Source organism: Ailuropoda melanoleuca, chromosome 8, assembly GCF_002007445.2.
Source record: "Ailuropoda melanoleuca isolate Jingjing chromosome 8, ASM200744v2, whole genome shotgun sequence".
NCBI lineage: Eukaryota > Metazoa > Chordata > Mammalia > Carnivora > Ursidae > Ailuropoda > Ailuropoda melanoleuca.
The window spans coordinates 124,897,937-124,907,213 of NC_048225.1; the positions used below are offsets into that span (position 1 = coordinate 124,897,937).

General features: G+C 47.5%; 1 long non-coding RNA gene across 2 annotated transcripts; it reads left to right on the forward strand.

The window, feature by feature from the left end:
• The first annotated feature begins 6 nt into the window (after nt 1-6).
• On the forward strand, nt 7-7,316 carry LOC117803486. Of its 2 annotated transcripts, none has more exons than XR_004627422.1 (3): nt 7-1,118; nt 1,594-5,917; nt 7,192-7,316. It is a non-coding gene; the product is annotated as an uncharacterized LOC117803486 (long non-coding RNA). The 2 variants fall into 2 exon arrangements; XR_004627423.1 differs by having other exon boundaries at nt 1,594-1,722.
• Nucleotides 7,317-9,277: the final 1,961 nt, after the last annotated feature.

Consider the following 9,277-nt stretch of genomic DNA (forward strand, 5'->3'; position numbering starts at 1 on the left):
AGGTAGGAGCCTGCTTGGCATGTTTAAGGTACTGCAGGAAGGTGAGTGTAACTGTTTGGAGCAAGCAGGGAACAGCCGGAGTCTAATATGCGGTTTCCAGTAGAATGACGTGAATGCTAGCGGGAAAATACGATCAACATTAGTATTTTTACCGGCCTGTAATACAATACCTTGGAGCACAATATATTTTTTTTCTGACTTTTGAGTGCAGGTGTATTTGTAAAGAAGAGGATAAGGTATAATATGTACAACTTACATTTGAGCAGTGTTGTGAAGTACTTTCACACATTATTTTGAGACTCCAGGATTTTTTTAAATCCCATTTTCTCAGATGAGAACCCTCGATTCTCACAGATCAGAATGTCTGCACTTTGCCTGAGCTCCGCGTTAATGCGAGGCGGTAGCAGAACCCAGATCTTCTGGACCCAAATTCACTCCTTTGTGCTGCCCTCGTCGCTTAGATATGGTGAGATGACCAACGGGACCATAGAAGGCAGGATGTTCGGGAAAGGTTGCCTGACAGATCGTTCATTCATTCGTCCACACTTGAGATGTGATTGTGCCAAGCCCTCAGCAAGGCGGGGGTCCCTCAGCGAGGCTGGGGGTGCAAGGACAACGAGAGTCCTGGCCTCAAGGAACTCACGGTGTCCCGCAGAGGACACAGGCGGCAAGGGGACGATGGCTAGAGCAGAGCGCCGATCGAGTAGTTGGGAGCGCTTCCCGAACGCCCAAGGCGGGTGAGGCCGGCGCAGAGCTGGGTGCGTGCCCGTGTGACTTAAACAAGGAGGCCCGTGTGACTTAAACAAGGAGGCCACTCACTGAGGTGAGTGGTACCCCAACAGCCTACCCAAGCACACCCAGCCCTAAGCCTGCCAGTGCCTCAAGGAGAGATCAAAACTAAGAACAGCCAGTCACAAACAGCCACGTGGGCTTTTCCAATGAATGCAACGGCTTGAGCGACAGCCACCCAAACACTGTCGTTGCTTTGTGCCCGCCTCTCCCCAGGCTCCCGTTGGTGGCGTGTGCCTCCCCACTTCTCGTCTGAAGCTGCCCGGCTGGAGATCTTTACTCAAGCCCTGAAAGTGTTTCACATGCCTCAGTTTATCTTGTAGCACCAGGTACTGAGATAGTTTTTATCTCACCTGCTTTCCTCCTATACTGGGTGGGCACTGGGGGCTTTCTCTGANTTATTTATTTGACAGAGATAGAAACAGCCAGCGAGAGAGGGAACACAAGCAGGGGGAGTGGGAGAGGAAGAAGCAGGCTCATAGTGAAAGAGCCTGATGTGGGGCTCGATCCCATAACGCCGGGATCACGCCCTGAGCCGAAGGCAGACGCTTAACCGCTGTGCCACCCAGGCGCCCCCTGAGATAGTTTTTATCTCACCTGCTTTCCTCCTATACTGGGTGGGCACTGGGGGCTTTCTCTGGACTTCTCCCCGCGTCCCATCACTCGGTGATTAATTCTACTTCTGATAATCCTTAGCTCCCCGAGACCTGTTCCCATCTGGCTCTTGCCTGCAGGTCCAGCCTCACCCCCCCCACCCCACCCCACAGCCATGCCAAATCATGCCACCCCTGCACACCTTTGCAGGTGCCAGCACATCGGCTCAAACACTCTGCTCATCTGCTCGTCTCTCGGCCAATGCCCTTCGTGGAGCGTTCTCTGAGGCAGCCCCTCCTTTGTGTCTGTGCCGTCTGGACTGTGAGCTCCGTACGGATGGTGAGGATTATCCGTTGATATCGTTTCCCCGGGCCTGCCCAGAACCCAGCCAAGATGGACAGGGCTGACCTGTCATTGGGCTGCTGGGCGTGGGCCGGCCACACACGCTCCCGGGTTTGCAGAATTGAGCTGTGCACCAGTCTGTCGAGCGGGAGCCGGGGGGGGGAGTGGGCGTGTCTGCACAGTGTCAGTGGTGGCCGCTGGGAAAGAGAAAGGAGCCGTTTCTGGGTGCCTGTCATTTCTAAATGCCATCAGAATCCACCTCATTTTCTAAGCTAGAATCTTGTAATCACCTCTGTTCCTTCTTCACTTGCTACCCGCCTCCCCATCTATCCAGTCACTAGCTCCTGTCAGTCCCGAGCCTCCCTGCGTCTCGCCACCGTCACTGCAGATTCCACAGCCCAGGCCCTCATTAGTGCTCGCTCGTCTGGAATCAATGGCTCCTTACTGGTCTTGCTCCCCAGCTCTCCCGCCCTTCATTCCTCCTCTCCTTTGTCCTCCCACTGCTGCCAGGGTGGGCTTGCTGAAGCAGGTCTGATCCTGTCCCCATCCCGAGAGCAGCATCCTGGGGGACTCCCCCTGCCCTGCAAGAGAGAGTCCAAATCTCCATCCACCTTGCACCAGTTTCTCCCCTTTGGCCACCCGCTCGCCCACAGGGTAACACAGTCTCCCGAGACTCTGCACCATGGCCTTGGCCCTGCTGTTTCTAAGCCTGTGTGGTTCTCCCACGTTTCAAGACCCAACTCAGGGGCTCCTTCCTCTATCAGGAGGCCGGCACAGTGAGCTCGTGGGGAGAGGTTAACTCTAGGGAAAAAAAGGAAAAAGAGGGCCAGAGTTATAAGATTTGTAATCTGTTAATGCATGTCTGTTCCAGCTGCTGGTGTATTTGTCTCTGTGAGTCGCTTAGCTCCTGGAGGACAAGAATTGTGTGTTGTGTTTATATCCTTTGCACACAGCCTAAGTACTCAGCAAATATTTGTGAAGTAAACGAGGCTGGAGCTGGGAGGGAACAAATGTTTGTTGAGAACCTATTGTGAACCTATATGCTTTTCACATATTTCATTCCCAAAACAACTTTTTGAGAGACATATTATTTGCTAACAAGAAAACAGGCTTAAATAAATAGTGGGTTTCCTCAAGGTCGTAGGCGTGTAAGGAGTGGAGCGAGAGTTGGAACCTAAGTCTGTCCGGCTAAAACTGTCCTTGACTGAGTAGTTCTCAGCCAGGGGCCGTCTTGTCCCCAACTCGGGGCACACGTGCAGTTGTTACTGGTGGGTAGGGTCACTGATGTCCAGTGGGCAGAGGCCAGGGGCGCTGCGGAACAGCCCCCACTGCCTGGACATGCCCCACGACAAAGACGCATCTGACCCCAAGCGTCAGCAGTGGCCAGATGGAGAAACCTTGCCCCAGACCTTGCTGACTCTATTGAAAAGCAGATAACCGACCAAAACGAAAGCTTCCCTAAGGAAGCGGACTGGGCTGAAGGAAGCCGTCAGGGCTGGGGGCAGTCCTGAGCCTTGGGCCCTGCTGGGTGTGAGGCCTCCCTGGCCAGTCCAGACTGCCCCAATCCTAGGCTGCCTCCACACCGTCTTTCTTCTTCCCATCTTCTCCTCACTTTTTCTTTCCCTCGGCACCCTCCAGTGTAGCTTCGAGAAGGCACCCAGATCCCTCCAACGCTTTCAGAACTCTTCCTAGCTAGAAGGTAGTCAGTGTGTAAGGAGCCGCAGGTTTCAAACTGACACCATCCCTAGAATCTGGGAACGAGGCCAGAAACGTCAGCTTCTGAAATTGACAGCAAAAGGTGGGTGAGATTCCTCGCAGTGATAATCTTCCCGGGAAAGAACCCACCTAAGAAATTCTGGCCAAGTTTGCCGCTGATAAGGCTTGGCAGTTTCCTCGTCGCTGTCAGGGCCCAAGAATGCCTCCCCGTGAAGGGAAGCACTTAAAACCCACTTGTGTGAGATCCGCCATAATCTAGGAAATTTTAAAATGCTTGTCCCCGGGGAAGTGCCCCAGTGGGAAGCTTTTAATGACTCGTAAGTGTGGCTGCCTGTAATTGTCAGGGATGTGTGCACGTGTGTGTGTGTGTGTGTGCGCGCGCGTTTTCTCAGCATTGTAAACTCCAGGAGGAAGGAACCAGCTTTACTTCATCGGCAGCCCTGGCAGTGAAGGTGCGGGCGAGCCATCAACAGCCAGAGCGCGTGGGAATTTGTGGCGGTGCGTGTGCACAGGGGCAGAGGGAGGGCACGAAAGTACTATTCCTAGTGAAATGATTCTTCACCAGAAAGCTGAGAACTGCTGTTGCATGCAAAATTGCGTGTGTGTATGTGTGCCCATTTTTTGGTGGAAAATATCTGTAGCCTTCTTCAAAGGGGCCCTTGAGGTCCAAAGAATGAAGCCCCCAGCCCTGGTGATGGCCCACAGCTCCTGGGCCAATGAGATAGGAAGAAGATAACCCAGGGAAGACAAGGGAGGCGAGTTCCTCCCCGGAGAGAGTGGTTTCTCTTCAGCACTGGGATTTATCAATGGCAAGCATGAAGCCCCTTTGTGCACATATATAAGCATGCATGGGGCGGTGGGGGGGGGCGAGACAAGCTGTAAGCAAACATCAGGCAGGACAGAGTCCAACCTCAAGGATGCTGGAGAAAAGTTACACAGGGTCATGGGAGTGCCAGGAGAGAATGAGAGAGAGAGAGAGAGATCGAGCAAATCTGTGCCAACATGGATGCTGACTTTGGGTCTCGCAGGTGCCTGGGGAGTAAGAGAAGGGTCCTGTGAGGCTTTCTAGGAGGCAGATGACGGAGGTAGATGGACTCCTTTGGTGGTTTTTCTCGAAGATACTGTCAGCTGTCAGTTATAGAAACCGACTTTAGCTAGGGGACTTCTTCAAAAAACTCCTGGGATGGTCATAAACTCCAAAGGAAAAGCTGAGCGAGGAAGTCTACAGGGCAAGTAACGGGGCAGCTTGGGGACTCCCCGAGTGACTTCCAGTTCCTGGATCTTTGTGTCTGGGTTTTACATCTCCAGGAAGGAAGGTGGCTGTGGGGACTGGTCCCAGAGAGGAGGAGACCATGTCGTTGGCTGCAGCCATGACCACTGTTGGCTCGGAGCAGGTGTCCTCTCTTGAAAAGGTGGGAGACCTGTAGCTGAGTCTTCTGACTGGTCACACAGCCTGCGCCCTCGAGGCATATTCTTAATTCCTTACCGTTTGAAAATCTAATTAATAGGAACGGGGTGGAAATGGGGTGGGAGAAGTTTCACCCCAAGGAAACAAAAGTGCAGGATGAACTTGGAATCCCTGAAATAGAAAGGAGAATAATTTGCAGGACTGGGGAGCGGAGGAAGGGCCTCCACAGACCTCGTGGACCACGGTGAGAAGTGAAGGGGTTTCCGCAGGTGACATAGAAAACTGTTGGAGGGATTCCGGCACATAAATTACGTTAAATAAAATCCCTCTGCCAGCCTAATGGAGAACGTGTTCTAGAAAGACCCCCCTGGAGTTATTACAGTCACACAGATGCGAGGTGATGGTGGCCAGGGTCAGGGAGTCAGCCGCCAGATTCCAGACGTCACAACACCGGGCGGTGTGGGCTCGGCACCTGAGGGAGTCTAGCTGGACCGCAACGGGCAGAGGGGACAGGAAGCAGTCAGTCGGGTCAGAGAAAGGCCATTTTGTTTTTAAAGCGCGGGCTGTTAATTTGTAGCTTGGACATGTATCACTTAGTTTATTTTGGACCCTTGCATTTTTATTTACAACTCCACCCTCAGATTCGTCTAGGAACTGTCACACCCTTCCCAGCTCCACACTTTCCCTTACCTGAATCATTGGCAGGATCTCTCTAGCTTCTCTGTGTGTTTGAGGGGCTGGCAGGAATTCACTGTTAACGGGGGCCAGAAGGAAGGCCAAGTCTGCAATACATCTCTCCCTGGGCCTGTAAATATGTGTATAAGGTCCATTAACTGTATTAAGTTGCCGTGGGTAAACCAGGCACTGACAGGCCATTCTCATAAACCACATGCAGAAATCCCACTTTGTGGATTATTTGCGATAAAATGTTAATTTTCCAGAGTGTTCCATTAAAGCCTGCCTAAGCTGTCTTCCTGCACTTTGCATATTTCTGGAGCCGCTCTCTTTACCCGTGTTTAGCATTCGACTTGACTTTGGAAGCCGTCCAAGCAAAACATAAGTAGACAGGTAAGCCTGCTGAGTATATATATTTAGCCAGCAAACGAAACCTTACGAACCATGTCTAGCTCCTCTTACTACAACTAAGAAACTATGATAATCAATGAGTCTACCTGGGGACCCCAACTTCCTTTATCTTTTAATTTAAAATTAAGTTTTCCTCTTTTTTTAAAAAATCAAAACAGTATGTCTATTATAGACAAACAGAACGTTAAAAAGGAAATTTGGAACACAATAATTCTAAGTGCACCATCCAGATGTAACCACTTAGTATCCTTTCTCGTCTCTCTATAGACTGTGTAGTTTCGAGTTGCACCAATTTAAAATTAAAATAAACTTAGCTTGATTTTTTAAAATTTAAATTCAATTTAATTAAAAATAAACTTTAAGGGGCGCCTGAGTGGCTCAGTCAGTTAAGCGTCCCACTCTTGATCTCAGCTCAGGTCTTGATCTTGGGGTCATGAGTTCAAGCCCTGCGTTGGGCTCCATGCTGGCTGTGGAGCCTACTTAAACATAATAATAATTAATAAATAAACCAAAAAAACCCCTGGGGCGCCTGGGTAGCGCAGTCGTTAAGCGTCTGCCTTTGGCTCAGGGCGTGATCCTGGCGTTCCAGGATCGAGTCCCACAGGGCTCCTCTGCTGGGAGCCTGCTTCTTCCTCTCCCACTCCCCTGCTGTGTTTCCTCTCTCGCTGGCTGTCTCTCTGTCACATAAATAAAAAAAAAATCTTTAAAAAAAAAAACCCTTAGGAATGTGTTGTATCTTTGAATAATAAATATTTTTCAGGGGCGCCTTGCTGGCTGGGTTGGTGAAGAGTGTGACTCTTGATCTTGGGGTTGTGAGTTCAAGCCCCATGTTGGGAGTAGAGATGACTTANCCTGCTGTGTTTCCTCTCTCGCTGGCTGTCTCTCTGTCACATAAATAAAAAAAAAATCTTTAAAAAAAAAAAAACCCTTAGGAATGTGCTGTATCTTTGAATAGTAAATATTTTTCAGGGGCGCCTTGCTGGCTGGGTTGGTGAAGAGTGTGACTCTTGATCTCGGGGTTGTGAGTTCAAGCCCCATGTTGGGAGTAGAGATGACTTAAAAAATAAAATCTTTAAAAAGAAATAAACAGTTTTCAAGACTTTTGCAGACTAAAAATGCCAGGAATTTCACAGTGTGAGTGTTCTAATTTATCTATTTCTCAGTCAGTGTTGGCATTGTTCTGTTTTTGTGTTCTCCTATGAGAGCAGTAATGACATTTTGCAACTAAATCCTTGTGTATATTCTGATTTCCTTAGATTAACCTTCCAGAAACGGACTTGCTGAGTTGAAGGTTCTGACACATGTTGCTGAACTGTTCTACACATTGTTTGTGTATCCTTCCACCAACAACGGATGCCTTTTCAGCCTGGAACAAAAAAAACAAACAAACAAACATATTTTAAGAAATCTTTGTCAGATCAATAGGGAGAAATAGCATCATGTAATTGGCTTAATCTGTATGTCTTTAATCGCTAGTGAGACTGAACGCCGACCATATATTCGTTGGCCATTGACATTTCTTAATTTGGGACTGGCTTTTCCACATCGTGTGCTTGGTATTTTCTGGAAGTGCTTGTTACAGATTTGTAAGAGCAGTTTCTCTATTTAAGTGATATTGATCCTTAAATATTTTTCCTAGTCTGCCACTGACCTTTTATTTTTTGAACCGAAATGGATAAAAAGTATATATAAACAAAGTCAGTCTTTTCCTTTTCTGATTTCTGTATTTGTTGTTCTTTGTAGAAAGTCTTCCCCACCCCAAGAGCGTATAAATATTTAACTATTTTTTTCAGTGCTTGTTTAGTTTCATTTTTTACATTTAAATCTTTCTTCTGTGGACTTTATTTGGTGTCATGTAGTAGGTAGAAGTTTAGGGGCTCCTGGGTGGCACAGCGGTTGGGCGTCTGCCTTCGGCTCAGGGCGTGATCCCAGCATTCTGGGATCGATCCCCACATCAANAGCCCCACATCAGGCTCCTCCGCTATGAGCCTGCTTCTCCCTCTCCCACTCCCCCTGCTTGTGTTCCCTCTCTCGCTGGCTGTCTCTATCTCTGTCAAATAAATAAAATCTTTAAAAAAAAAAAAGGTAGAAGTTTAATTCAATTTATTTCAAATGGTTAGCAATTCAAAAATTATTTTTTTCTCAAAACGTATTTTATTTTTAAAAATTTAAAATCAGTTAATTAACATAGAGTGTATTACTAGTTTCAGAGGTAGAGCTCAGTGATTCATCAGTCTTCTATCACACCCAGTGCCCTCCTTAAAGTCCATCCCCCAGTTACCCCATCCCCCCCACCTCCTCCCCTCCAACAACCTTTAGTTCGTTTCCTAGAGTTAAGAGTCTCTTATGGTTTGTCTCCCTCTCTGATTTCGTCTTGTTTTATCTTCCCCTCCCTTCCCCTACGATCCTCTGTTTTGTTTCTTAAATTCCACACGTGAGTGAGATCATATGATAATTATCTTCCTCTGATTGAAAAACTAATCAGTTTTTGTCCTGTTCTACATTTGCTCCTATTATATTTTCGGATGGGTCATACAGGGAAGTGCTGACCCCAAGTTGCACACTGGAGGCCCGTGGTCACATCCAGCCTATGGACACATGTGGTGCAGGTAATTTTTTTAATTCGTTGTCCACATTTAGAAATTAGGAATTTTTATACAGAAAGCTATTTTTACAAATTCTCTTGAGCAATCAGAATAGCAGATCTGGGCTCTCCCCCTTGCACGAAATGGGCGCCTAGTGCCTCCGACCATCCCAGATGTTCCATTCGCTTTGTCCAGGAGAAGGCGTTTGAGGGTGTGATCACTACTGTGAACTTTTGTATGTTTATTTTGCCACTGGACATATTACAAAAACTCTCTTACAATCATGTTTCAGTTAATTTTCTTGATTTTTAAGGTAATTAGGCAAAAAATTATAATTTTGCCTCCTCTTCCAATACGTATATTTCTTAATTATTTATTTTTTTTTTACCTTATTACAGTTGCCTAAAACTTCTTAATAATTTCAAGTAATGGTCATGATAGCAGATGTCCTTATATTGCACCAGATTTTAATGGGAATGCCCTTACTGCTTGACGTTTACGTATGAAGTCAACGGTGTTCATTCTGCCCAGGAGGTATGCTTTTGTGGGTCACTGATGTTCTGACTCCTTATTAAATTCAGTAAAATATGTTCAGTGTGATCAAATGAACTGCCAGCATTTACTGAGACTTTCCTCTGAATTTAATACATTATAGTAAGAGATTTTCTAATACCGAAGCATGTGTGTCTGTATTAGAAACACAGGGACTGACAGGAGGAACACTAATAGTACACCTCTCTCTCTAATTGCCTGTCTA